The sequence below is a fragment of the Eumetopias jubatus genome, unplaced genomic scaffold (assembly GCF_037043125.1).
Source record: "Eumetopias jubatus isolate StellerSeaLion01/CBP00866 unplaced genomic scaffold, mEumJub1_p1.0 scaffold_1, whole genome shotgun sequence".
NCBI classification, from domain to species: Eukaryota; Metazoa; Chordata; class Mammalia; order Carnivora; family Otariidae; genus Eumetopias; species Eumetopias jubatus.
In genome coordinates, this window is record NW_028274807.1 from 81,251,195 (window position 1) to 81,278,269 (window position 27,075).

The following is a 27,075-nucleotide window of genomic DNA, read 5'->3' on the forward strand; positions in this document are numbered from 1 at the left end:
AGTCCATGACTGCACCAAGTGGCTCCTCATCCTGGCTGCCTGGACCCTAGAAGATCCAAAGTTTGGGGTAGGGAGGGGCAGATGTTACCAAGTGGTTCCCCTCTCTTGAGACAGACTCCACAGGCCCTTTACCTAGAGGTCTCAGAGAATGAGGCTGAAAGAGCCACCTCTTACTGGGCATGTGGTAGAGAAAGCTCAAGGAAGGGAGTGCAGATGCCGGCAGAGAGAAGCAAACATGAGAGAACTTGCAGAGCCAGAGAGAGGAAGGAGGCAACAAGAGAAACTTGGTCCCCGCCCCTCCAGTCCCCAAACCTTCCCAAGCTCTCCCACCCTTCCTATCTTTAGGCTTCGTGAGATCTGCCAATAACCTTCCAATAAATGCCTTTCTTGCAACCAAAGTTGCCTGCATCTCTTATTCAGCCCTGCTGCAGCCCTAATGTGCTGAACCCCAGAGAGGAGCACAAAGGACCAGCTCCTTAGTCCCGATGCCACCCCCCTCCCCTGCCTCCTTCTGGCAGGTTGTGCCACTAAAGTGATTTTCTAAGAGTCTATCACCTGTTGACCTCTGAGTCACAACCATTTACCCCCAGGGCTTTACCTGGGGGGCTAGGCTCTGCCGCATAGCCCCTCCAGGATGCCCCAAGTCTAGCCCACTGTAGATCCCAGTTCACTTTCCTCTAGGGAAGCCCTGGCCATTGAAAGGCTGGACCTGCTCCTTGAAATCCTGCTTCTCATGCTGACTTTGCCAATTCCAGACTCTAAAGCCTCAGCAGGGACACTGATGGCTCAAGGCCTGCCTGCCCCACCCACGGGATGGTTCCTCTCAAGCAGTCTTTTCACCTGAGCTTGCCAGGCCCACACAGTGGAGCATCACACAGCCAGTTAAGTGATGGTTGCCTGATGATCTGGAAATTATTCACAAATCTACATCACAGAGAGAAGATATGCTTGTAGCCACACACATCTTCACAGGAAACAGCCTAGTAAGTATCATGGCTGATCTTTTCTTTTCTTTTCTTCTCTTTTCTTTAAGAGGGAGGGAGGTAGAAACAGAGGGAGAGGAAGAGAGAATCTTAAGCAGGCTCCACAGTCAGCACAGAGCCCCACATGGGGCTCAGTCTCATAACCCTGAGATCGTGACTGGAGCCGAAATCAAGAGTCAGACACTTAACCAACTGAGCCACCCAGGCACACCTGATTTTTCTTTCTGTTTCTTTTTTTGCTTTAACATTGTTCTGGTTTTACTATTCACCACAACATGGATGAATCTCACAGAGACAATGATAAAAGGAAGCAGACACCAAAGAGTAGATACTATATAACTCTGTGTATATGAAGTTCAAAAACGCAGAAGCAATCTATAAGGATAGGAGTCAGAATAGTAGAAATTTCTGTGTTGACCGGGAGAGGATTGAGAGACTCTTCTGGAGTGCCGGAGATGTTCTCTCTTGATCTGGGGGATGGCCACATGGGTCTCTACATATGTAAAAATCTGTCAAGCAGTACCCTTAAGATTAGAACACTTAATTGCATGTAAATTATACCTCAGTTAAAAGTACAAAAACATTTATCATGGGTTCCTCCCTTCCCCAAGAGTATTCCCTGGTTGGGTATGCTCCTCACCCTGCTGATCTGTCTTCCTGGATTCCTGCGGTCCTTTTCCTCCTTCCAGTACCTGGAAATTGTCCTTTCTGGAAGTGTGGTTTGGAGCTGAGAGCTACCAAACAGAATTAAGATACTCTGAATTGAGGGACCCCAGGTTCTGTGTTCCATGTGCCGGTTATCAAGTTATTCCCTCTCAGCTCCAAGTCGATTGCTCTGTGATAATGGAATTGGACCCTAAAATAGTTCTCCTTTGCCAGCTGCCAGATGCTAAGCTCTCGCAGGAGTAGGCACTGGAAGGAGGCTGGAGGAGGAAGAGGCCAGCCTTCCAGGTTCCAGTGTTCTCCCCTGGGCAGCCTCCAGCAGCCTGAGACTTCGGCAGCGCCTCATCCACCTGCACACATGGCTTTTGCAGGCGCCAGCAGCCAGCACCTCTGCACGGTGAGCTCCAGCCCACCCCAGCCCCACACCCCAGGGAACTGTTTCTCAGTGGGTCCCGCTGGCACAGCCCTCAGCAGAGCTGACCTCCTCCGGTGAATCCTGGCTGCGCCTCTCCCCGATGAGGTCTGGGTCTCAGCCCTGCAGAGGGGGGCCCTCTTGCAGATCTGCTCTGGGGCGGCTGCTCCCTATATCTGCTAGACCCATGTTCGTTTGAGCTTTCTCCACCAATTACTAGCCAGTCTTCCTTTATCCCAATCCCCTGTTATAGCCAATAATTCTTCATAGTGGACTTTCCCTGTTCAAGTCACGGCAGATCATCTTCTGCTTGGACCCTGATTGATTCATATTTCCCTTGTGGGGCTTGGGGTTGGCAAAGAGAAGCAGCAATTGTCTGAGTAGCGATGCATGGAGGTAAAGGGCCCTGCTGTCAAATGCTGTGTGATCTTAATGTCTCAGTCTGTTTAGGCTGCTATAACACAATACCTTAGACCAGGTGGCTTGAATGGCAAACAACTATTTCTCACAGTTCTGGGTGCTGGAAGTCTGTGATCACGGTACCAGCAGGGTCAGGTTCTTGGTGAGCACCCTCTTCCTGGTTTGTGTCCTCACATGGCAGAGAAAGAGATCATCTCTCTGTGTCTCCTCCTATAAAGGCACTAATCCCATTCATGAGGCCTCCCTCCCAAAGGCCCCACCTCCAAATGCCATCACCCTGGGGGTTAGGATTTCCACACATGAATTTTAGAGGGGGACACAAACATTTAGTCCATAACACTGAGAAGTCATTTTTCCTCTCCGGCCTCAGTTTCTCCTTGGGTAAAATGGGGAATGTGTCCACTATCCTCTCCTAACTTTGCAGAGATGTTATGAGAAGAAAGTGAAAGCACTGTGAGCTCCTCGGTGGAAAGGGGCTGCTCAAAGTCCTGGAGCTATTTGTTGTCCCTAAAACCATAAAAGCAGCTTTACTTTCAACACCCACCAGCCCAGGATCATTGCCTATTGAAGTGGCTCATAAAAACAACTGTCCTGTTGCCTGAGGTCTCTGCATTCATCGCCACCTCTCCCGCTACAGGGAAGGAGGAAAAGGGTGGAGGGATGCAAGAAGGCCTGGGGGCCTGGGGAGGCAGCAGGACCTCTGGGAGATTCAAGGCATGGACAGATTTTAAGACCCACACTCTTATCTACATCCTCAGACTCAGCTGATCATAAGGGTTCACTTAGCATCAAATTTGTGACCCTGTTCCACGGTGCTGAAATGTGTTGCTTGTTTGTAGGAGGTGCGCTCTGCACGACTGCAGGTGGTGCCATGCAGCTCATAGCCCCTGGTGTTGTGCAGTGCACAGCCTGTGTGGCCAGACACAGTAGCCCTGCTCAGTTGAGTGAGCCTGAGACCCAAGACGTAAGTCTCCTGTGCGCCATCTTCTCCGAGGTGCTGAAGGAAAGGCCCTTCACGCAAATTTATGACAATGTGTGAGAATTCGGGCCAAGACTCCAGGGGCCACATAACAGTCATACTGATTTCTACCTGACTGCCCATGGCCACCTAAAGGGCACCATACCTTCCCTGTAGTTCTCCCACTAAGCCCACCAACTTCAGGCTCACAAAATTCCTTATCTATTAGTGCAATGTATCACACACACTTACTGCATAACAGGAACCCAACTTATGGCAAAGGAAGTGTGAAATGGACATAGGATCAGAGGATCTGCTGACCAAACAGCCTCAGAGAACATGGGACTGGCCTGTGAAAACCTTGCTTCTGGCACCAGATTGAAGACAACACCCTGTGGGGTTGAGGTGCGTCCTCCGAGGTGATGGAGAGGCCCTGGCCAATGGGTGATAGCTAGTGTTGTTTCGTCACTAGCTGTTCTACATGGGTCCAGGAACCAAGAGGTAGAAGTAGGATTGACCCCTCCCACCACCTGTCCTAGACTTTGTGCTTCCTGCACCTACAGCTTTACGTCTGTTGTGTTGGAAGCCTGGCTCTATATGGGGGAGGGGAGAAAACTCCTGACGGGTCTCGTGAACTTGAAGCAACATCCACTACCTGGACCCTCCAGAATCCTATGCCAGTGGATCAACAAGCAGATTACTGGCAGGGGTGACAGTTGACTCCGACTGCCACAAGGAGCTAGGGTTGCTCTCTGATGGGAGCAGGAGGGACTATGACTGAAACTCAAAGTTCTTTGCCCCGTGATGGTGAGCAGGCAAGGACTGCAAGTGCAGCCCAACAAGGACAAGGTCGCTAAGGCTCAGATCCCTTGGGGTGAAGAACTAAACCTCCCCCACCGGGCAGCCAACCCACAGCAATCAAAGTGCTAGCTGATGGACAGAGGAAACTGTGATGGTGACGGGGGAAGGAAACGATAAATGTCAACATCAGCTTTGGGACCGGCCTCCCCGGTGGGGACCAGAGCTTGCTCCACTGACGTTCTTGTGATACGTTCTTGCAGAGGGTGTAGCTGACCACCTTCTTCATGGGGATGCTGTGCTGGACTGGACTTGATGGAAGGCGAGAGCAGATCTGAGTGATAAAAGGAGCTCTCTTGTGCACCACTTCAAATCCTCTTGGTCACGCCTCTCACTCCAGCCACTGCTTTGACAAGCGGTTTTGCACAGACCTCAACCAGTTCTTTGTGCAACTGACAGTGCCTTGCCTTGGGCCCAGTGCCGCGTACAGCTAGTTCTGTCCTCGATGCTGTTGGCACCTATATATGTACAGGCCAAAATACAGCGGGATTTAAGGCTTATGGAGCTATTCTTAGTCCAGGGCTTAGATCAGTGGAGGATGGAAGCCAAGGATAAATTCTTCCCCTTTCAACCCCCAAGCAGACAGCCCTGAGATGCATTTATGAGGCTTATCAGAAAGTGTTCTAGGTTGAGCACCAGTCATATATAGCAACGGGCAGCTCACAGACACATCCTTCCTTCCTGCTTCACTTCCTTACTCTTCACTCTTGCTCCCTGAGATCACACTCCAAATAAACTGCCCACATGCAAGCCTTTATTTCAATCTCTACTGCGCAGGAAACCAAGATAAGATGCATGGCCACACCTAATAACTGCAGAGGAGTTTGCATCAAGGCCGTCACTGGGTAGCTATGGGTCCAGTCCTGTCCCTTATGGAAGGAGGGAGCGGGTTTTGGTGGCCAGCTAGCAGTCTCAGCAGGGAAGCATGGGAACATTTGACAGGTGCTCCATCTGAAGAGATAAAAATAATAAGAGTTCCGACACTTAAAGAAATGGGTAGTAAAATTACCCCTGTCCTAAGAGAAGAGGACATTCCCTTGGCCATGACCAGCAAAGTGGAGAGAGAAGAGGGGAATTCCAAGAGTCAGATGGCTGGAATGTGACCACACTTAGTGGACAGGAAGGAAAGGAGGAGCCATTAAAGGAGGAAAACACGAGAAGCTTGGGTAAGGCTGAGGGAGGGTGGGCAAAACCAGGAGTAAGGCTGCTACTCACAAACCTACCGTGGCCATAGGTAAACTATAAATTTGGCCATAAACACCATCAATACGAGCATCCTAACTTGCCTCCCTTCCCTGTCAAAACACTTCTCTTTCTTGACTCACCATCTTTGCTTTCTTTTTTGTCTCAGAAAGAGCTGTTTCTTCTTGCTTCCATTCATCCCCTCCCCCAATGCTATAACCTCCCCCTCCCCCAGTGTCTCAGACTCACTTTTTTGGAACTTGCTTCAAATATCCCTGCTCTCCTTCCTGTCTTCGTTTTCAGATTCTTTCTCCTTGTCTGGATTTCCCTCATTCTCATTCCTTTTCCCATTCCCCCAAAATGCCAGACAATGGTTCATCTGCCTTGTCACTGCATCCTCAGCAACCACCCTTAGTTCATCCCAGCCTAGCTCCAGTCCTGTCCCTCAATGGAGACTGTTCCAAGATCAGCAATGACTCTAAGTTGCCACTCTAGAGCTTCTTGTTTGTTTTGATCCTACTGAGCTGTCTACACTGCTTGTCACTCTTAACTTCTCCTGTACTCTGAAAACTCATTTCTTCCTGCGTCTTCCTGACCCTTCTCCTATGTTTCTACCCTCTCCTTCTCATTAGCTCTTCTGGTTCCTCCTGCCCTGTAAATATGGGTTCTCTCAAAGTCCAACCTTCTTGCTGTACATACTCTATCAAGACAATCCTGTCTACTCACATTGCTTCATCTTTGAAGATGGATATCTGGGGAATTAAGATATTCCCCAGATATCCATCTCTACAACTGTATTTCAGAACCACATTCCCAACAACTGTCTGGGCACTTGCCCACAGCAAACCCATCAATATTTCAAACTCAAGGATTTCTTGCAAGAGAATAACCTCTTTTTTTTGCTATATGAGAGTTGTAAATTATACATATTTATTTTATATTTTTACTATAGTGATAAGAAAAGCAAGGTTCAACACATACACACACACACACACACACACACACACACACCCCTTGGGATCCTGAACAAGAGTTTCCAAGCAATATTCTGGATTCCCAGTGCCTGATTTTGTTCTCCATCCTTCTTCTACCATGTATTTCTTGACCATTCTTTAGATTTGCACTTGCTGATAACTAAAGCCACAATGCCGGTCATGCATCCCAGTTTCTGCCTTCATCTTCCATCTTTCTAGCTCTCTCCCTCATTACCCAAACTGCAGCAGTGCTTTGCCTCACAAGGACCTCAGACCCATTGATCCTACTGCCTTTCCCAGTCCCTAGATCCCCAGATGTCCCCTCGTCCCTCCTTGTCAAATTTAAATTCCTCATCCAATTATTATAATTGTTCTACTTATCGCAATCTTAATTCCTTTGCCCCTCTTTCACTTCACTTTTTTGGAAAAACTACAAACCAGGTTAAATCCAGCCTTCCACCTGCTCTACACGTGCCCTCATCCGCCTGAATGTGGCTGGAGAAAAAGACACAAAACTTCTGACTGTTTTCACTCTAAATTTGTAACTATAAATCTCAATCACATCTCTACTGTAACCAGGCAATCATTCTATACATCTTAACCCTTTCTTTTTTTTATGATTTTATTTATTTATTTGAGAGATAGAGAATGAGAGAGAGAGCATAAGAGGGGGGAGGGTCAGAGGGAGAAGCAGACTCCCCGCCGAGCAGGGTGCCCGATGTGGGACTCGATCCCGGGACTCCAGGATCATGACCTGAGCTGAAGGCAGTCGCTTAACCAACTGAGGCACCCAGGGGCCCCCATCCTAACCCTTTCTTTCACTATCCTATAGTCCTAAATGATGATTTGCCACCTATTTCCCCCTCAGATCTTTAACACCTTGTCTTATCTTCACTCTCACTGGTGATCTTGCTTCCTACTTCACTGAGGGAATCAAATCTCTCAAGAGAGACACATCAACCCATTACCACATCTGTGCCAGCATATTCTGCATTACCTCCTTTGATTATGGATAAGCCATCAGTGGTCCTGTCTAAAGCCAACCTCTCACCTACTCAGGGACCTCTGTCCAGTAATTTGACCCTCTCTCTCTCACATATCAGATTTTCTCTCTCTATGAGTCCTTCCCATAAGCATATAACCATACTATTATTTCTCCCATCTTCTAAGGAAAACTCTTTCTTGACCCCTCCAACTATCATCTCATTACCCTGCTCCCCTTCATAGAAAAGTCATTTGAAGGATTACTTGTACTTTTTGTCTCCTATCCTTCTCCAGTTCTCTGTTGAATCCACTGCAGTCAGGCTTTCGTCCCCAGCTCACTACTAAAATGTCTCTGAACAAGGTCACCAGTGACTTCCATATTGCAAAATCTAATGATCAGTCCTCAGTCCGCATTTGACTTGACCTATCAACAGCATCTGGCACAGTTGATCACCCCTTCCTCCTGAAAATGTTCTCTACCAAGACACCACACTCAGAAGAGCAAGACTGCTCCTTCTCAGCCTCCTTCCTGGTTCTTCATCTTCCTCTTCACATTGCAGTATTCCAGGGGACGTCTTCATTTATTTGTCTATACTAACTCCTTTGGCAATTTCATCCAGTGTCATGATCGTGTTAGGATTTTAAATATGCTAAAAATTCCCAAACTTATATCTCTAGTCTTGAACTCTTCCTTGAATTCCAAATTTGTATATTCAACTCTCCAAAAGAGAGTCTTGATTTTACCCCTCCCCCAATTCTGCTCAACCTGCAGTCTTCATGTAACAGTGGTTCTATTTTTCCATTGCTCATGCCAAAAACCTTGGACCTTGAAGCTTATTTTTCTTTTACATCCAAATCCAATCCATGCTTTTGCTCTATATTCAGAATATGTTCAGAATCTTATCACCAAAACTAGTACCACCCTGATACAAACCACTATCATTTCTCAACTAGATTAATACATCAACCTCCTAACTGGTCTCTCTGCTTCCACCTTTGTCTCCCACCCCCATCAACCAAAACACAAGTCAAATAAAATCACTCCTCTGCTCAAAATCTTCTAGTGGTTCCTCAAATCACTCAGAGTAAAAATCAAAGGCAGGTGTTAAGGAGAATAGCTACCATGGCTTCCGTGGTGAAACCTCAGAGGTGGGGACTTCTAGCCAGGTGTCTGTGACTTCGTATTGTTAGAACATTTGTTCTATTCCTAAGGTTACAGCACTCCTCAAATTTGCTATCACTGAACCAAGAAGGAAGACATACGCAGATTTCCACAGAAATTATAATTCCTTGAAAGAATTCTGAGGAGATGAGAAAGGCTGGTATCTTTCAGAGCGTGAAGTGATTTGAAATATAAAGAATTTCTTTGGATTGAGTTCTATGGAAGTTTGTCAGTGACCTATGTTCCTGAATTGTATCACATGTAGGCTAACGAATAGTTTGTCTTGACAAATACACAATTAACAACATCAACAACAAAAACCAAAGTTATTTTGGTGGCTTACTAGGCTCTTCATCTTCTGACCCTATCTCCTGCTACTCCCCACTCTTGCTCACTTTGTTTCAGCCACTTTGGCCTCTTCCCTGTTTCTCAAACGCTCCAGACCTGCTCATGACCTCATGGCTTTTGCATAGCAGTATCTTCTCCAGATGACCTCATGGCTCACCCTCTCATCTCCTTCAAGTCTTGGCTCTAAAGTCACCACCTCAGTGAGGCCTCCCCTGACCACCCTAGTTAAAGTTGCAACACCCCTCCAACATTCCCAGTGTCCCCTACCATCCTCTGTTTTTCATATTTATCAGCTTCTAAAGTACTATGTGATTTATTTATTATGTTCATTGTCTGTTACTCTCACTAGAATATAAGCTCCATGAGATCATGGATTTTGTTTTCTTTGTTGTTGCATTCTTAGTGCCTATAACAGGGCCTGAAACATGGTAAACTTAAATTAATATTTATCCATTGGATGAATAAAGTGGTTGGGTCTTGAACATTTATCGGTCTCAGGATGTTTCAATCAGTTGGGTGCTACCACAAGGGAGTTGTGTGCTTGAGGTGTTTCCAGAAAACAGGACCACTCAGAAATCCACCAAGGAGTATGTATTTATTTATAACAACAATTGCCAATGCATTACCACTTATAAAATATCACCTATGTTGATTTTATCCTCAAAACCTTGTGAGGTATGTATTATTCTTTTTTTAAAAAGATTTTATTTATTTATTTGAGAGAGAGAGAGTGAGAGAGAGCATGAGAGGGGAGAGGGTCAGAGGGAGAAGCAGACTCCCTCCCGAGGAGGGAGCCCGATGCGGGACTTGATCCCGCGACTCCAGGATCATGACCTGAGCCGAAGGCAGTTGCCCAACCACTGAGCCACCCAGGTGCGCGGTATGTATTATTCTTATCATCATATTTTATACATGGGGAAACTAAGGTGTAGAAATGTTAAGTAACTTCTGAAAGGTGACATAGCTAATAAATGGCAGAATTGGGATTCAAATCCTGGCTTTTTTGATTGCATATCATTTCCTTACACTGACCAAATTTTAGCAATGGGGGAAATAATTTTCTACTATTTGGATGAAGGGGAAGGAAGACTGACGTAAACAAAAGTGGAGAAGCCCCAGGAATATGGTATATGCCCAGGAGCCCACATGGACACCTGATAAGACAAGTAGGCAAGAATTTTAGCTTCATATAAAAAAGATGTGGCCTTGCATTCAGCTAAAGAGCACACTTCAGACATGCCCCAAGAGCCAGATAGAGATAGGCCAGGGGCAAGATAGGCCAAAGCCAGGGAGACCACTAGCATAACTGAACACAAGTCCATCTGCCCAGCGCACAGCAAAGTCAGTCACTGAAACATCAAGTTTGCAGCAAGGAAAGGGTTTATTAGAGAGGCAGCCAAATGAAGAGACAGGAAGATGAGCCTCAAATCCGCCTCCCCAAAGGGGGAGAGAACAAGTTTTTTATAATCATAGGGGTTGAGATTATATACATATTGATGATTATATACATATACATATATACAGGGAAACTTATGACTATTCATGAGGAAAGATGGAGCATGCGCATTGAGCAAACATATAAGTAACATACATCCCATATTCACTTTGGGGTGGAGACTTAACACCAGACCAAGGCAAAATTCAGCCCCTGATGTCAGGAGGTCATTTTAGGTCAAGGGAAAGGGGCTGTGGGCATGCTCCAAGAGCCAGGATAAACTGGTTGGGGTCTTGGGCTTATCTTGGGTAAAGAATGTAGGACCTTGCTTGTTCCTGGGCTGGAACCATATCAGTTGGCCTTGAGTCCAGGTTTCTGCAGAAACAGCCAGTGTGTTTGTTAGTGGGAGTCTAAAAAGACACAATAGCTGATTAGGGGGAAACCATTCTCTGAAGACCAAGCTTTAAATTTTCTGCTAGTTTCAACCTCATTAACCCTAAGGAGCACAGTTTCACTAGGTCAGTGGGGAAAGGGATGGGTTTGAGTCAAATGATGTACCAAGAACTTCACATTTATTATTGCATTGAAGTCCCACAGCCAGTGAGGCACAGTAGGGCACTGTTACCCCATTTGGGCTCAGAGAGAGAAGATGACCCGCCAAGGTCACACAGTGGGCTCCACCAATCATGTAGTATCTGTGAGACCAGTACACGTTGGCCTGGTGCCCAAAGGAAGGATTTGTGGGACCACGTCAAGTGTGTTTTTCTCAATCAAAAGTCCAGATTCCAGGGTGACTCCAGACCAATGTGGAACTGATGCATTGTCCGTGCACGGCAGGGTCACCGGAGAGCTTTGACCTTGATTTCAGAGAAAGGCCTAAGACACGGGTTCTTTCAGCTCAAAAGAGGGATCCAGGAGGGCTCACTCTCCTGGCCTAACATTCAAGCCAACCCGTGGGGGGAAAGTGCTGAGCTCAGCCAAGACTGTAACTGCGGGAGGATGGGGCTCTGTGCTGGGATCTCAGCCATGCCTCTGCCTGGGTGTTTTCTCAATGTGCTTGGGCCTCCTTTTCTTGGTAATTCTGCAAGCTCATGAGCAAAGCATGCTGGGGCTTGAGCAGGTAGTCCATGAGGAAATGGAAGAAGACAGAACCACACACACTTGGCAGCGGGGGCTGATGTGGTTCTGAGGGGAATGAGGGTGCAGGGAGCTCAGGCTTGGTTTGATATCACAGCAAGTCCAGTCTAGTGGGCAACCCCGACGAAGGGACTGGTTAAGTGAAGTAGTTTTCAGGACGGGGTAGAAGTAACTTTAAACACCAGATAGCACACAATTATCTAATGACAGGGGAAAGATGCTTGATATAACACATAAGTACATTTTTTGTTAAGTTAAAGCCATTTTTCAGCTGTGCATAGAACATGAAATGTCCGATCCAGCAGCAGGGGCTTCAGGGGCTTCTGTGCCAGCCACCGCCATGGGTTCTGCTGTGAGCCATGAGCTCTTTCCGTTCCCAGGCACAACCATATCGACTGCCCTCTGTCCCAGGAGCGATGGTCAGGACCGCATCCGGCTTCTAGTGGCTCCTATAACCACAGAACCACCTTCTTCGCCTTTCTAATGGGGCTGCTTTTCTTTTAAACCCTCAAAACTCTAAAAGCAGAGATTTCTAATGGAAGGCGGCAGATTAAATATCTCTGTTTATTTCCATTCCCTCCCACATCCTCGAGGAAATTAAAAAGTGAAGGATTAAAAAGCTGATAAACCCACAGCCAGCCACAAGAGAATGAAATGGCCCGTCAACAGACAGGAGATTTCGACAAAATTCCGGAAGATGGGAAGCAGAAGGAGTTGAAAATTCAAGCAGCTGGGTGAAGGAAGATACAGACTAGAATACTGGCACAGAGGAAAAATACTGAAAAGAGCTGTTTAGCCCTGCAGAACATCAGAGAAGCGTGGTTCGCTCAGAAATCAGGTACAGGAACACAACGGAGGACAGGAATGGTACGGGGCTGAGTAAACGTCTATGTGGAACATAAATGATCCCCCACTTCCCCCTTTCCTCCAGTTCCCTTGTGGTCAAAAACAGACATCCGCCCTTCAAGGGAGAGAAGAGAAGCTCCTTCCCAGGAGAAATGAGTCGGCCCACAGGAGCTCATTGCACGTTAATGCATCAGAGGGCCCCTCAGCAGCCTGGCCAGCTCCCGCACAATCACGATACACGCAGGGCTCCTCATAACCTTTTCTGGGCCACCCTCTTAAGCAGGAGCAGTCAATCAAGCATCACTAGAAATTTGAGGAACTCTTCCAAAATGAATAAAACCCAGATATTTTTTAAATGACTCTGAGTTCCCATGGGATACTCCCAAATCCCTACAAATTAACAGGGAGAGCAACTCAAATCACATATAAGCCACATCTAGGCCATAACTACAAGGCAGAGATTCTACAAACTTTAATTTACATGGAAGAGAAAATGAAACACATGACGGGAGCAAAGCCAGGTGAAGACTATGGCAGAAGGAAATGGGCAGTGGGGTCCTGGACATGGAGGAACATGAATAAAAGTCACTGCTTCCAGAAGGAGAGGGTGTCATCTCAAGTGGAGAAATACCGACGACAGGTCTACGACCTGGCTGGCCAGAGCACAGGCTACTGAGGAGTCTTGCCAAGGCTCAGAAGTGCACAGGACTGGAAGTACCAGTTTTGGAAGGGCTCTACCTCCAGGCAACTTAAAGAGGAGGCATTGGGGCACCTGGGTGGCTCAGTTGGTTAAGCATCCAACTCTTGGTTTTGGCTCAGGTGGTCATCTCAGGGTCCTGAGATCCAGCCCGTATCCACTGGGCTCCGCCCCCGGCAGGGAGTCGGCTTCTCCTCAATCTCTCCCTCTGCCCATCCCCCCCACCCCACTCATGCATTCTCTCTCCCTAATAAATAAATTAATCTTTTTAAGAAAAAATGAAGGGGAGGCATTACTTGGACCCTGGGAAGTGAGGAAAAGAAAGGAGGAAAATGGTGGAAAGTAAGAGTCCTATGGAATCAGAATCAGGAGACACACAAACCTCTTCCTCACAAATCACCATCTGTTAAGGAAATCTCGTTTCATTTATCAATACAAGAGGGCACTCTGGAACTAAAAATCTTAGTAAGCCACCCAAGCTCTTCACTTGTTTTTAACAGGCCAGGAAAATTGAACACACTTTTAAATAGACAAATGACAGGTAACATCTCTACCCAAAGCCACTTTGAGAAGAAAAGGAAAAGGAAGATCCTTGTATATTCAGCTGATGAATTTAGCCCCTCCAAAACACCAAAGAACAGATGAAAATCATCACACAATATCCAGCACAAATTGAATATTATTAAATAGGCATTTGAGATATAAATGCCCCTGAAGAGCACACCTCGCAGCGGGAGGCCTGGGCAGCTAGAGGCTGGCTTCCCCCAGGAAGGCCCTTATACTTTGCCCAATACCACAGTTACTGGCATGTCTTTCTTTTTCACAAGAAAGTGAGTTACCTGAGAGCAGGAATACCTACTTATCCACCTTTATATCCCCTCTCTTCTTTATTTTTAAAGTCCTGCAGAGAGTAGATAAAGTTCTATGGAATAAGCTGCAGTCAGTCTTGGGCTCATCCTTTCTGTCGCTCCCATTTTCTGTCCCCTTCTTTCTCTGTTCACTTGTGCATCCCGGAAAGGATGTGCGAGGTCAGGGCTTATCAAGTGAACAAAGCCCAGTCCTGGGGAGAGAGTAGAGGAGAGAGACCACATGCAGTGCTGAGGCCCTCCTGGGAGCCTGGCTGTCTAACTCTCCAAATCATAGCACAGAATACAGATGTACCTACATAATCGTTCGATGCTCTCTATGCTTAAACTTGAGTTAAATGTGAATTAAATTTTCTAGTTTAAACATTTAGCTAGTTTTTACTTATGGAGTTTTCTAAAGGATCAGTGGCTCCCAAAGGAAGACAAATTTCCTCCTTAGTATAATCCAGGTAAAATCTATAGGTTCCCTCCAACGGCTGTACCCTCACCCCTGTGGGTTGTTCCTTGAAAGGGGAGGCCACAGGACGCAGGCAAGGCCTCATCCGCAGAACTGGGCCTGAGGATAACAGTGGGGAGTGGTCCAGGGGCCTTGGGTGCCACGGAGGGGGACTGGGAGCTCGGGGCTCTTCACAGTTGCCGGAGGAGCAGCTCCCCCTAGTGGCCAGAAGTGGAAGCCGCAGGGCTCTCTGCCAAGGAAATGCCAACAAGGGTGTGTAAGGTTTTCCACACACACACACACACACACACACACACACACACAGCCCCTCCACCCCCGCAGACCCTGGGCACTCTTTTCAGAGTCTGGCCTCTGGAAAAGGCACAGGCCACCTGGAGTCTGTGTGTTTACAATCTCCCTGAGTCTTGGGTAGAACCTGCCAGTGTGCTGGACTCTCCTGGCTGTGCCAGATCAGAGCACCCTGCTGAGCCTGCTCTGTGAAGACAGCTGCTTCCTGCCCCGCCCCTTAGGGCACCAGAACCCGGATAATGAAGCTTAAGCTTCAGCCCCTGTCCCTTGCACAAGTCCCTTCTGAGGCGAGGGCAGAGGCCCTAGCAAATGTTCATATGGACATATGTTTATACAAAATCTATAAAAGTAAGGGTTTTTTTGGCATTATTTTTCCTAAAAAGAGTCATAAGCTGTATTAACTTTAGACCACACAAAGTCTCTCTCTGACCCTGATGATCACATAGGGACCACTCGGTCCAGAACCCTCTGAAGTCCTTTAACTCAAATGTCCAGTCTCCAGCCCCACTTCATGCCCTGGAAGCCACACAAAGGACTTTGGGTGGTGGGGGGAGGGCAGTCAGTGCAGGAGTCGGTCAAGAACACGGATTTAGGGGCGCCTGGGTGGCTCAGTCAGCTAAGCGCCTGCCTTTGGCTCAGGTCGTGATCTCAAGGTCCTGGGATTGAGCCACATGTCGGGCTCTCTGCTCAGCAGGGAGTCGGCTTCTCCCTCTCACTCTCCCTCTGTGCTCTCTCTCTCAAATAAATAAAATCTTAAAAAAAAAGAACACGGGTTTGTAGGTCAGACAGATTTAAGTCTGTCCCTAGGCACGATACTTGACTGTGCCTCTCTTCATCTGAAAAAGAGGGATAATAATTTTACTTACTCTTTGGGATGCTGTGAGAATAGAATTAGAGAAAGCATGGTAAGACTTCTGTTCGAGGCCTGGCCTGCTGGGGGCGCTCAAGGAATACTGGCTGTGGGAAGGTCCGTAAATAGCTACCCCAGTCTGGGAATACATATACCCCTAACCTAAACTCAGCTCTCTATATTAAGCCAATCCAAATAAAATTACCAGTATTTCACTGTTTCCTGACCTACAAAAATGGCAGTTTCACATGATTCTGTCTAATAGAACAAATGACAATAATTATAAAGAGCAGCTGGGGTGTGGTTATCAGCAGGGCCCCTCAGGGATCTCATTGGTACATCTGTGTCTTGCCTAGAGAGGCAGAGGGAGGTGGTTTAATTCCTTGATCTCTCCTCCCTCTGGAGCCCTGCTTTGTGACCATAAAGACCTCTGATACAAATTAAGTAAGTCCCGGGGATGTAATGCAAAGCAGGGTGACTATAGTTAATAATACTGAATATGCACACTTGAAAGTTGCTAAGAGAGTAGATCTTAAATGTTACCAACACAAGCAAAAAAACCTGTAACTATGTGTGGTGACAGATGTTAACTAGACTTATTGTGGTAATCGTTTCACACTATACATAAATACTGAATCATTGTTATACACCCGAAACTAACACGTTGTACGTCAATTTTTTTTTAAAGAACTCTGATAATGGGGCGGCTCGGTGGCTCAGTCGTTAGGCGTCTGCCTTCGGCTCAGGTCATTGAGCCCCGCATCGGGCTCCCTGCTCAGCGGGAAGCCTGCTTCTCCCTCTCCCGCTCCCCCTGCTTGTGTTCCCTCTCTGGCTGTCTCTCGCTCTGTCAAATAAATAAATAAAATCTTTAAAAAAAAAAAAAAAGAACACTGATAAAATGACCCCTCCCTGCCCCAGTGCTTTCAGTTTTAATGGTCAAGTCAGTGCGCAGAGACAGTTTCAGCAACTGCGGCCACCCCAGATTCTCATCAGCCAGACCGCAGGGGTTTGCCCCGTCACTCGGCAATGCTGTCCCCTGCTTCCTGTCTCTCGGTGGCACCAGCTGCTCTCTGGAAGGCAGCTCGTGTTTGGAAGGTGCTGGGGCTCTCGCGGCCTCTTCCCACCCCAGCCCCTGGCACCTAAGCCGAAAGTCTCTCCTCCTTCATCTGGCCCTCAGAGAGGCAGGGGAGGGTCTGGTGGGAAGGGAGCCAGGCCCAGATGGAGTCCACACTGCAGAGGCCCCACCTGGCGGCCCAAGTCCTCCGCCCTGAAGCTCTCCCTGAGAACCGCAAATTCATAAACATATCCCCGGCTGCTGGTGCCTGAGCTTCTCCTGTTGAATTCTGTCCCCCTCCTCTCTCCCAGTGGCCCACAGGCCACATACTCTCCGAGAACGCTCGCAAGAATCCTAGAGCCCCTGCCAGAGGCACAGAGCACCGTGCTGACAGCCAAGCTGGGCCTTCCGCTAGTCAGTCAGTCAGACCACAATCAAGTACAAAGCACCTGCTATAAAGACAAGCGCCCTCAGAGATCAGAGGGGACGTGCCAGGCCAACTGTGCCAGTGGAGGTCTCTGAGAGTTGGGAGAGCACAAGTTTCATCAGCAAGTGATGTCATGAAAGAAAGGGGAGGAAAATGGTTTGGGGATCGACAGCCAGCACAATGCCGACCTGACAACCTTTCTGCTACTCCACGGGACCGCTGGGAAAAGATGTCCAAGGTTTCCTATTAGGAGAGTTCCTCACTGGGTAGAAACAGCCAGGGCCTATTCTATCATCAGGCTCAGTCATTGGCTGAGGCCACCCCAAGAAGAGCATGACCTCAGCTCAAAAGCCCAAGCGGACCTTGACGTGGACCCCAATGCTGAGGCCGCCCACTCACCTCGCTGCTCTTGGCTTCTTGCAGGAGGAATGAGCAGCGCGGCTCTGTGTCTGCCACAGTGCGCCGCTCTGCTGCGTGGACCCACTCTCCACATACATGTGGGGAGCAGCTCCCCTTGGGCCCTGCAGGGTCTCTTCCTTAGGGAAACCTACAAGAGGGAAGTTGGGGGTGCCATAGAGACCCCATTCGCCACAGTGGATCTTGGGGCCACAATGGGTACCCATGGTCTTCCTCCTCTGCTATTCATTCTAAAGCCCCTCACGCTCTGCTGTCCCCCTGGTTCCCCTGTAGTGAGACCCACATCCTGGTTGCTGAGGACTCTGAGCCCCTGGTAACAAGGAAGATGCACTATTCAGATCCTCCTTCAAAAAAAGATGTGCTGCTAACTGCAAAGAGGGTGGTGATCTGAGAGCCCCAGCTGCCCATGTCATCAGGGCTCAGTAGCACCCCAAGAGTTGTTTTCTGCTGCAGACGGCATGGCCTTGCTCCAGAATCCTAGAGCCCAGAGTTGCTATATTCTCCCACTGGGGTTTGCAAAAACTTCCTGTGGCATCTCTTCCCACCACCTATACGTCCAACATCATTGGATCTGCCAGGTCACGTGGCCCAAGTGGCAGGGCGCTTGTGCTGCAGCCTGCACCTGCTGCAGAGCTGTTGCCTGCTCTGGGGCCCACTCGAAACTGGCATCCTTTCGTATGGCCTGGTATGTGGGCTAGAATAGTACATGCCAGGAATGGAATATGTTGCCTCCAGAGCCCAAAGAAACCCACTAGGCATTGTGCTTTTTTTTTTTTTTTTGCCAATTAAATACCATTTTACTTAAGACATTGCATTTTCCACTTAACAATACAGTGCTTATAAAGTGCAATGTTCATTTCCTTTCCCTGTGCATGTATTTCATATTCAAGTATCAAGAATGCCCAGTTTATTTACTATAGCAGCTCAACATTAAAACTGCCATGGAATTTGCTACAAATTTGGGTCCTTCGAATATTTTGTGGAACAATGCTAGACCTATTCTCAGGTTGGCTTAATCAACCTCTTCGATGGTGGGTCCAGAGGAGGCACCACCAGATGGAGGAGCTCCGCCACCAGGGAAGCCTCCAGGCATTCCTCCTGGCATGCCCCCTGCACTCTGGTACAGTTTGGTAATAATAGGATTGCAGACTTTCTCCAGCTCTTTCTGCTGGTGTTCAATTTCTTCCTTCTCTGCAGTCTGGTTCTTATCAAGCCAATTGATGATTTCATTGCACTTGTCAAGAATCTTCTGTTTGTCCTCATCATTGATCTTGCCCTGAAGTTTTTCATCTTCAACAGTTGCTTTCACGTTGAATGCATAAGACTCAAGTGAATTCTTGGAAGACACCTTGTCCCGCTGTTTCTCATCTTCAGCTTTGTACTTCTCAGCTTCCTGGACCATGCGCTCAATGTCTTCCTTGCTCAAGCGGCCCTTGTCATTAGTGATGGTGATCTTGTTCTCTTTCCCGGTGCTCTTATCCACAGCAGAGACGTTGAGGATACCGTTAGCATCAATATCAAAAGTGACTTCAATCTGAGGAACGCCACGAGGGGCAGGAGGGATGCCTGTGAGTTCGAACTTGCCAAGTAGGTTGTTATCCTTGGTCATGGCACGCTCCCCTTCATACACCTGAATGAGCACACCAGGCTGGTTGTCAGAGTAGGTAGTGAAGGTCTGTGTCTGTTTGGTAGGAATGGTAGTATTATGCTTGATAAGAACAGTCATGACTCCTCCAGCAGTTTCAATGCCAAGAGAAAGTGGAGTGACATCCAACAGCAGCAAATCTTGAACATTTTCAGATTTGTCTCCAGAAAGGATGGCTGCCTGGACAGCTGCACCGTAAGCAAGAGCCTCATCAGGGTTGATGCTCTTATTCAGTTCTTTCCCGTTGAAGAAATCTTGTAGAAGCTTCTGAATCTTGGGGATACGGGTAGAACCACCCACCAGCACAATATCGTGGATTTGAGACTTGTCTAGTTTGGCATCCCGAAGGGCTTTCTCTACAGGGTCCAGGGTGCCACGGAACAGATCAGCATTTAATTCTTCAAACTGGGCACGAGTAATAGAGGTATAGAAGTCGATTCCTTCATATAGAGAATCAATCTCAATACTGGCCTGTGTGCTGGAAGAAAGTGTGCGCTTAGCACGTTCACAAGCAGTACGGAGACGACGAACTGCCCTCTTGTTTTCACTGATGTCCTTCTTATGTTTGCGCTTGAACTCTGCAATAAAATGGTTGACCATCCTGTTGTCAAAGTCTTCCCCACTTAAGTGGGTGTCTCCAGCTGTGGATTTGACCTCAAAGATCCCATCTTCAATAGTAAGGATTGACACATCAAAAGTACCACCTCCCAAGTCAAAGATCAGCACATTCCTTTCAGCACCAACCTTCTTGTCTAAGCCATAAGCAATAGCAGCAGCAGTTGGCTCGTTGATGATTCAAAGTACATTGAGACCAGCAATAGTTCCAGCATCTTTGGTAGCTTGATGCTGAGAGTCAATGAAGTATGCAGGTACCGTGACAACTGCATTGGTAACAGTCTTCCCAAGGTAGGCCTCTGCAATTTCCTTCATCTTCGTCAAAACCATAGAGGACACCTCCTCTGGATAGAGACTTTTTGTCTCTCCCTTGTATTCTTCTTGGACCTTAGGCCTACCAGCATCATTCACCACCATAAAAGGCCAATGCTTCATATCAGATTGGACAACAGCATCATCAAATCTATGTCCAATCAGGCGTTTGGCATCAAAAACTGTGTTGGTGGGGTTCATCGCAACTTGATTCTTTGCAGCATCACCGATCAATCGTTCTGTGTCAGTGAAGGCGACATAACTTGGAGTGGTTCGGTTTCCCTGATCATTGGCAATTATTTCCACTTTCCCGTGTTGGAAGACACCCACGCAAGAGTAGGTGGTGCCAAGATCAATGCCAACCGCAGGTCCCTTAGACATGGTTGCTTCTGTGTGGGCCTGGCTCAGCTTGAGAATAATTCAGCTGTCTGGTGATTTAGCCCAGCTTTCAGTGAGACCCAGCATTGTGCTTTTTTCTTTGTATGTGGTACAAGATGCAGTCATTTGTCTTCTACTTTGGAGGAACTCTCTCAGCACCCCACTGACCACTGGACCTCTAACAGTTTTACTGATGTGGCAGGTCCTTAAATCTCCGGAGAGTTTATTCTCCCCCCAGTGGGTCACATGTATCTCACCAAGAGCTCTAGTCATCTCCTGCTCATCTGGCTTGATCAGCACAATATCCTAAATACTGGGAATCAATGTGATGTTTTGTTAAATATCTGGACAGTCCAGATCTCTTCAGACTACACTAAGACGGGGCAAACTATAAATGAATATTGCTGTCCATTCCACTTGAATGCCAATTGCTGCTGACCCTCTTTTCCAATGGAGATAGCTAAAAATCTATTTGCCAAATTGGTGGCTGCATCCCTTGTACCCAAGACCTTGTGAATCTGCTCCAGCAAATACACCAACTCTGGCAGAAAAGCTGTGACTGGGGTTACCATTTGCCTGAGTTTGCTGTAGGCTGTATACATTCTCCAGAATCCATCTCATTTCTGTAGAGACCAGACTGCTGATTTAAGTAGAACTAGGACAGGGACCACCTTCTCTGCATCCTTCCAATTTTTAAGCATGGCACTAATTTCTGCCTTTCCCCTCAGGATGTGACAGACATTGTTTTTGACTATTCTGGCTGAAGGGCAGGGGGCAGTTTCAGAGACTTGCATTTGACCTTCGCCATTCTGATAGCTCTTACACCACAGGCCAAGGTTCCAGTGCGGAGGTTACTCCAACGGCCAAGTATGTCAATCTCAATTACATAGATCACCAGATGGGTCTATGGACACAATAAACCCACTATAAGTTGGGTCTTTGGCAAGGATTCCATGTGCTCTTATGCTAACAGGGGACCATGATAACATTTCAAGTCTCTGGATCAACATTAACTCAGACCCTGGGTCCAACAGCCTTTGAAATGTCTGAATATTATCCTTTCCCCAGGGAGTAATTACCATAGTAAATGTTGGTCCCTTTGGGGAAGGACCGGGAACAGTTAAAGGGCACACTTGCGTTGGTATTATGGGGTTCTCCCCTGATGTTCCAGCCACCTCTTCAGTCAACAGGTTCTGAGTCTGAAAACAGGCTCGGGTCCAGTAACCAGGCAAGACATCATGACTTTTTATTGGGGTGACCACCGTTAGCCTCCCACTCTTCATTTTTAGTCTCCTTTGATGACATAGGCATATATATATATACAGTACTCTTTTGGGTGCCCATCTCTTTTCCACTAAGGACACTGTGTTCTATTGACCCTCTTATACCTCTCTAAAGATCAGGCCTCCATGATTATCACACTGAACTTGCCCTCGTCACAGCCATAACTTCAGCGAACCAGGTTCTCTGCCCGCCTCTTTTGGCATCAGTCCTGGCCTGCAGGGGAGGGACACCAGTGAGCAACTTACTCATGGCCTTGGTGAATGGTGTGTTCTTCAGTCTCCCCTGAGAACATTGTCTTCTTGCCTAACGTACCATATCCATTCCAGAGTGCCCGCTCATTTCCCTGAGCCTTTCAGCCCCTTCCTCTACCATCTTTCCTGGCAATTCAGACATTTCAACCTCCCTCAGCCTGAGCTATGGCCTTTGCCTGGCTTCAAGAAGCCATCCTAGCAATAAGCTTAGCCCTTCTCCTGGGGTCCTCGGCAGGATGTGAAGTCCTGTGTCATGCAGCTCCCTCACCCAGTCCTGCAACTCTCCACAAATCCAGGCCCACCAGCACCCCCAGCCCCTGCTGGTGTATGTGAACCAGATCTCCCAATTCCTCTGGGCTCTAGTCCCCTTCATTCTCCATCAGGTCAGCATGTCCCCAGCCAAATTATGCAGCGACTTAACTCTGGCTGTCAGCTGGCAGCCAGGAAGGGAGTTAGAGGTGGAAAAGAATTAGGGACCCCTGTTGCCTTGTGTGAGGGGGAAGACCTCGGTATTGTCTACCCCCATGGGGCTGGGGGCTCACACTCTTGATGTAGCTGGTGAGCCACCTCTGCAGGCTCTGAGGGCCAGAGAATTTCAGGGATTCAGAATCTTCCAGAATATCCACCCGGAAGTCCCTATCCCACATGTCACAGTCCTACCGACCCGCATTGGCTGAGCATTCAACCATCTTTGGTGCTCAGCCCCCCAATTAAATCCTGGGCTTCATTTTCAGCTCTTTTTTCTTTACCAACCATGCAAAATGAAGGCTTCTTTGTAAGGTGCCAAAGAAACCCTCTGGCTCTTCCACTTAGCTTTCAATTTCTGTTAACTGTTCTCAGATTTTCATTATGTACCTATAGATCACCAATGCAACTATCCATTTCCACTTATCCACATGTGTGTATACACTTATAAATATGTTACATATAACATATATTTATCAGTTACATATATATGATTCTCCTCTGCATACCTTCCCAGTGCCAATCTTCCCAATAAGAGAATAATTCTTCTCCACCCACGTTCCCCCAAGTCACCACCAGCTCATGCCGGGCTGTCCATACTCACCTAACTCCTGGGATGTGGCCCCCATTGACAGCTGGGTGATGGGGTGATTGGTCCCCAAACTCCATCTTTATTTACTTACTGAGTTGGAGCTAGGAGGGCCAGTGTCTTGGGGCAGGACTTGTGAGAAGGCAGCAGACGCCAGAGAGGGCGGGGAGAACTCGCCGACTACAACGCAGACCCGCTCTGGTCTCAGCCTGCCCAGCAGGGAGCTCTGGAGCACAGACGCCCACTAGAGAAGGCCAGCCTTGTGCCAAAATGGCCAGCCTTGTAACGCCACCTGAAAAGATGTGGCCTCAGCTGAAGACTGAGATTGGTTCTGAAGGAGGCTACAGCTGAAGCTGTCAGCTCACCACACTCTTGGCAGCGGGGTGGTGAGTGTTTTCTCGAAGAGCTGACAGGAACGTCTCCAAGCAGCCACACAGACGATGGCAAGACCATCTGACAGCTGTTTCTGTGCAAGCCTGTGCAGGGTGCAGTCAAACCATGGGGCCATCTCTCCTATTGTTAAAGTGGTGTTGGGTAGAAGTTTACCAAGACGATAAGGTGGGGAGGGGATTTTGCAGACAGAGGGAACCAAATGTTCACAAACCAACGCAATGTAAAACATGGGAATATTCTCGAAAAATACAGAGAATTTAGTGGAGCTGAAGCATAAATGTTGGCAGGAGGTAGAAATGACTGGAAGGAGTGACTCACTGACTGGGGGATGAAGGAAGGGAGGAGCCTAGGACGATGCCCTGCTTTCTGGCTTGGTCATCCCTTTTAGCTGCTCACCTGCTCCCAAAAGACACTGGTCCATGTGCTTTGTCTTTCTCCACCAATTTCCTCTTCCCCATGACCTATGGTCTCTTCCCCCCTCTGGCCCAGGTCCCTTACACCATTAGACATCCCTCATCCTCTACCACCTAATGCATAAGTATGGGAGACAACACAGGAAATAGGCCCCCCAGCAGAGACTGCCCTGCATTGTCTGGGGGGAGGTGTGGGGTACAGCTCACTTGTTCAGCCCCTGCCCAGACCATCACTTATCCCTGATCTGTGGGGCTCTCAGTCCTATAGAAATGGGTGGTCCAACAGGTAAGGCCCTCCCCAGTCTGCCCAGACCTGCCTGTCTAGCCTCCCCCTCTGCCCATTGTTCTCCTCTTATGATTTCCCACCCCAGGGCCCCCCCTCTGCTTGCAACATCCAAAGCTTCAAGGCCCAATTCAAATGGCACCTCCCCACTGATGTCCCCCACTGTAAGTGTCTCTGTGCCTGATCTGTACTGGCTTCCCACGTTGTCCTCTCCACTCCCAGCTCTGTGTTGTGGGCCTCTTATGCCCTTGTTGGTATCCTTTGCCAGATGTCAAGAACCCAAAGACAGTGTCCGTTCCAGGCAGGGCCGTGCTCTGAGTGGGGGAAGGGGAGTGCACAGGCAGGGGCACGTGCAGAAAGACAGGTCCTGGCCTCTTGGGGCAAGAGAAGCCGAGTGTCAGTGGCCCCACACCACTACCGCCCACCCAGAGATATGCCCAGCCCAGCCCAGCGCCAGCCTCATGGTTCTTAATATCTACAGGGATCAGTGCTCTCCCTTCATGATTAATCACTGCAACCAAGAGCCCATCTCGCCAACAGGTCACACCCTTCCCATGCAGGGCTTACCAAATCCTCTCGGCTGCCTTCCCAATGGCCCCTGGTCGTGCCCTCTTCTAGACTGAGGGTCCCAAAGGATGTGCCTCGGTGTGATCCCAAGGAGCTCACTCACCAAGGTTTGGTTCCCAACCTCGGGGGTGACAAGGCCCCAGGACATCCTTGCACCAGAGGACACCAAGTGACAAAGCATTATGTGGGGTCACTTCTAAAGTGGGCTCAGGAGTTTCTCAGAAGGAGAAGTTGACAGAGAAAGACAGATTGTGGCTGAAAAACATGCACCAGGTTATGTAGCATATTTGCAGCTATGTTCTTTCTTTTTTCTGTTCTTGCAGAGGGGAAAAGATGCAGAAATAAACAGATGCTAGGTATGGGAAGCCCTCCCTTGGAATAACGGACAGTGGCCCAGGTGAAGTCCATACTAACCAGTGACCTCGGGCAGGTTACTACTCTGGGCTTTGCTCCCTCACCCATGAAACGGGCATCAAATGGGTTGTTGTGAAGATTAAGTGAGGTGATGTATATACAAAGTGCTTAGAACAGTGTCTTGGCACGTAATAATTGCCATTATTATTTGTATTGCTTTTCCTAGGATGATTAGAATTGCGGCAACGTGTGTGTGTTGACATATTTAATTAAAGGCCCAGAAAGGTATTGAGAGCATTCGCTTTCAGATCGAAAGGATGATTTAATCCACTCTAGCCTTGTGCAAACCATGAACAATTAAGCAGTAATTGAGAAGGTTAGCAAGAAAGATAATTGAGACTCTGCATGTTTGTGTTCCTTACAATCCTGTGTGTAATGATAGGTTTTTATATTTAGAGCAGAAAATTATATGCTTTCTAATTTTAATGAAAAGTAATTTGTAATTTAAATGAAAATCATATTTGGTGAGGTCATGAGCTGTGAGAAATAAATTAAATGAGTTCAGAAAGAAAAAACGATGAAAAAAATTGAATGGATAGCATGACCCCAACTACCTAATGTTAAAGCTCCTACATTTACATCTGGAAAGTACAGCACGGTTTCTGACTGGTCCAGAGCTAAGGCGCATATATATCAAGAGTCATCTGACATCTCTTCTACAAAAAGATCTATTTAACATGAAGAATGAGAGGCTTGTAATGGTTAATTTTTATGTGTCAACTTGACTGGGCCACCAGCGCTCAGAAATTTGGTTAAACATTACTCTGGCTATGTCTGTGAGGGTGAGACTAGCATTTGAGTCCACAGGCTGAGTGAAGCAGACGGCCCTCCTCAGCATGGTTGGGCCTCATCCCATCCAGGGAGGGCTGAAATAGAACAAAAGGAAGGAGGAATTCACACTCAGTCTGTTGAGCTGGGACATCTCTCTTCTTCTGCCCTGAGACTGGGACTTACACCATTGATGCTCCTGGTTCTCAAGCCTTCAAACATGGACTGAAGCTACACCACCAGCTCTCCAGTTTGCAGATGGAGATCATGGGACTTCTCAGCCTCCATAGTCACATGAGCCAATTCCTCATAGCAAATCTCTATATGCATATATATATGTACATAGTGTGCATATGCTATCTATATAGTATAGAATAGTATATAGTGTGTCTGTATAGTATACAGTATGCTATATGGGGGGGTGTATGTACCATACATGTATATAATACTAACGGTTCTGTTCCTCCGGAGAATCCTGAGTAATACACCTGTGTACCTGTGTGTGCATGTGTGTGTATGTATACAGACATATATGTAAAAACACAAAGAGATGTGTTTTTTATATTATCATTGTTTTCTAAGGTGGAGGTTTAAACATCTGTGGACATTTTAGACAGGGCAGAATGGCTAACAAATGCTGAAATGTGCCAAGGAAATAGGCCCACTCAGAATTTCCCATGATGGAGAAAAAGACTGGTAGAGCAAACCAGGCCTGAAATGATCCCCAAAGGTTGGTAGTGGCTCTGGGTGCAGCATTCATGATACCTGATACTCAAATACACCCCAGCGCAGTCCTCCTGGCCTCAGGGAGATACATCAAGACAAAAAAAAAAAAAGTCTGTGCAGACTAACTGAGTGGATGGTCTACAAAACTCCCATTCCCTTTGGAGTCCCAGCGACCGCTCACACGAAGACAGCACAGGTGGGAGAGGCTCTCCCCATCACTGGTCGGAGTAATGAACCTGCCCGCGGCAGAGGCCGGTGCCCAGCGCTTTGCCCCGGCAGGAGCTTTCTGACACAGTGGGGCCCGGGGCAGCTGGGGCGTGATGCCCGCCATCAGATGGCAGCAGGGGCGGTGTGCCTTGGCATGGGCAGCCTGGCCAGAGCTGTCAGGGCTCGCAGCCGCAGAATCAAGGCTCAGAAGCTGCACCCCTGCAGAGCAAATTGTGGCCCAGTGCCTAGCCACACCTCTGCCCTCACAGACACTGAAAGACCTGGGGAAAGGCGGCTACCCAGGGGCTCGGGAAGGGTTGGGAACTTGGCTGTGAAAGGTGGTGCGC

General features: G+C 47.8%; 1 pseudogene; it reads right to left on the minus strand.

Annotated features, from left to right (window-relative positions):
- Nucleotides 1-18,314: 18,314 nt before the first annotated feature.
- LOC114207061 (heat shock cognate 71 kDa protein pseudogene) lies at nucleotides 18,315-20,406 on the minus strand (annotated as a pseudogene).
- Nucleotides 20,407-27,075: the final 6,669 nt, after the last annotated feature.